The sequence below is a fragment of the Sinocyclocheilus anshuiensis genome, unplaced genomic scaffold (assembly GCF_001515605.1).
Source record: "Sinocyclocheilus anshuiensis isolate Anshui unplaced genomic scaffold, SAMN03320099.WGS_v1.1 scaffold1677, whole genome shotgun sequence".
NCBI classification, from domain to species: domain Eukaryota; kingdom Metazoa; phylum Chordata; class Actinopteri; order Cypriniformes; family Cyprinidae; genus Sinocyclocheilus; species Sinocyclocheilus anshuiensis.
In genome coordinates this window covers 250,502-252,942 of record NW_015538006.1, presented here as the reverse complement: position 1 = coordinate 252,942, position 2,441 = coordinate 250,502, and the positions used below count along the sequence as shown (strand labels likewise).

The window sequence follows — 2,441 nt, the reverse complement described above, 5'->3', positions numbered from 1 at the left end:
CCATTACGGTTTATTTGTAATTAAGTAAATTTACGTTTCGCCGGATTGCCCTTCATTCAAGTCTTCGGTTTACCCGCGCTCATAGCATTAGCACAGAATCAGTTGTCCAAAAGAACCAGTTCGGTTCAGACGTGCTGTGTCAGTCATAGTAGGCAATCTGTTCGGTAGCTTCACGCTGAATCACGCATGCGCAGTATCATCAGCTCATCGGTTCTCAAATCGGACGTGTCCGAAAGAAACGGTTCTAGGTTCAGTATACTGGTGATCCGAAAACCGATGCAACCGGTTCTTGACTCGAGAACGATAACCGCTCTAACCGGCACGCTGCACGCACGTTCAATATCATCAGCTGCTTTACTCGTGTCGTGTTCATGTTCTATTTATTACAAACTCAATTTGTGAATGTGTCATTGTTAACTATAATTAATTACAGTACAGGTATTTCATAAATCATCCCTTATTTCTATTAAACATAGAGTCTTAATTATTGTCCAACTTCCCTGACAAACCCCTTTGGCCTATAACCTAACAGAATCTTCAACTGAACAAAGTACACAGATTAGATAAACTCATCTTTTTTTTTTTTTTAAAGTCAAATAAAATATATTTATATTATCACACTTTCTGATGTTTAACAAAATGCTTGGATAACATGCTTTTCCTCCTCTTGAAAAATTACACGCATGCGCAGTATCATCAGCTAATCGGTTCTCAAATCGGACGTGTCTGAAAGAAACGGTTCTCGGTTCAGTGTACTGGTGACCCACCGGTTCTTGACTCGAGAACGAGAACCGCTCCAGCAGTGGGCGTGTACGTTCATTATCCGGCTCGCTGCACACATGCTGCTCTGCTCGTGTTCATCTTCAGTTCTCTCTTCACAGCAGTTCAGTCAGTGTACTGTTTGAGTAAATTAATTACTCCGGGATATTGGTTTATTTCGACTCAGAGGGAGTGTCAGCCACGTTAAAAAAAAGTGAATAACTTAAGTAATTTGTGGATTACTGCTTACTGGAGACGCGAACCGTTTCAAACGATTCAGTTCGATTTGGTGAACTGGTTCAACCGGTTCACTAAGAAGAACCGGTTAAATCGAACGATTCGTTCGCGAACCGGACATCACTACTTTGAGCTCAAAGCAGAAGGCCAGAGACTTACATTTCTCACTACATATATAACCGTACCCATTTTATTGACAGACTTAGTGGAAGCAAGCAGCTATATGAGCACAAAGCTATACAAACACTGCCACTGAATGTGATGACCTCAGAAGTACGTGTGGTGTATTTATATTTTATTAGTACGTCAGCCTTGAAAAAAAGAAAGCAAAAGCTCTAAGCAAGAGACGTTTCTAGTGCTCGGAGAGTCGCAAGACTAACTTTTGCTGGGATCGATACCTCCTTTTGATCGATATGAGATTAAGCCACAAAGTTGCATTTTACTTGCAGAAGGACCATTTCCAAAAGGGCGAACATGACAGGGCCCCGGTGCTAAAAACTTAACACTATTACTATACTAACACACTTGCTGCGTTCATTTAGCCAGGGAGTGACCATGCGTTTTCCAACAGGACCTCTAGTTTGTTCATTTCCAGAGCGATCGCAGTGAAAATACATGCTATGTAAAGACCGCATGTGTAACACGGGAGCGACCTGTCCAAACCCTGCTCATCACCTGCATCTTTTTAATTGCTTTGCATCGTTACACTTCTCGATGATGCTAAACTTAGCAGAACAGCTCGAAGAGCGCGCCGAAGTTACACAAGTTCAGGTAACTCTCGACGCAACTGTGCATGCACTACTGATCAAACAGTATCTAACATTATAAGCGACACGACTTACATAATGACGCATGTTAGCGCGTGCTAGCGACCGTAAACAACCACCAGTTAGCTCGCGCAGATACAACCATGAACAATCAACACTTACCCTCGATGCCCCCTTTTGCAAACGGAGGAAACTAAGTAGGTATGGTGTGCTGACACAGGGGAACGATTGTGTAGTGGGATTTGTGAGTTAGTAGTTTTCTCTGATTACGTCTTCCCACGACAACCTACTTTCTAGGTGGAAGAGGGACGGTGCAAAATGGCTGTCTTTCCTGCATGCACCATCACATTTATTAAAAGGGGAGTGGGGTGGAGCCTCTGTCGAAATGTATTCGATAAATGTGTGATTCTGGTGTCAAAGCGTTGATAGACGCGACTGTGATAATAACTTCTGTTTGTGTTTTTATGTGAATTCGCACAGAAATATTTAAAGCAACCGTTAAAAGCAATTGGTTAGAATACCTTCCCCCTTGTCGAAGACACAGATGTGCGTTCCTCTCACGTGGTCGCTCAAGTCAATAAATGCCCAAGAGGACTGCGTGTGTGATATTGGAGATAAACATCAAACGTGTGTAACTGACAGTATGCCTTTAACGTCTGTGCAGCTGTGCTGGTATTA

The 2,441-nt window shown here is 42.6% G+C and overlaps 1 protein-coding gene across 1 annotated transcript in view; it reads right to left on the bottom strand.

The window, feature by feature from the left end:
* The window catches only part of celf1 (cugbp, Elav-like family member 1), a 63,743-nt gene extending 61,645 nt beyond the window's left edge, over positions 1–2,098 (bottom strand). Inside the window, exon 1 of the mRNA XM_016472202.1 lies at positions 1,926–2,098. The gene's annotated coding sequence lies outside the window, so the exon portion shown is untranslated. The remainder of the gene's footprint in view (positions 1–1,925) is intronic.
* Between the last annotated feature and the right edge of the window lie 343 nt (positions 2,099–2,441).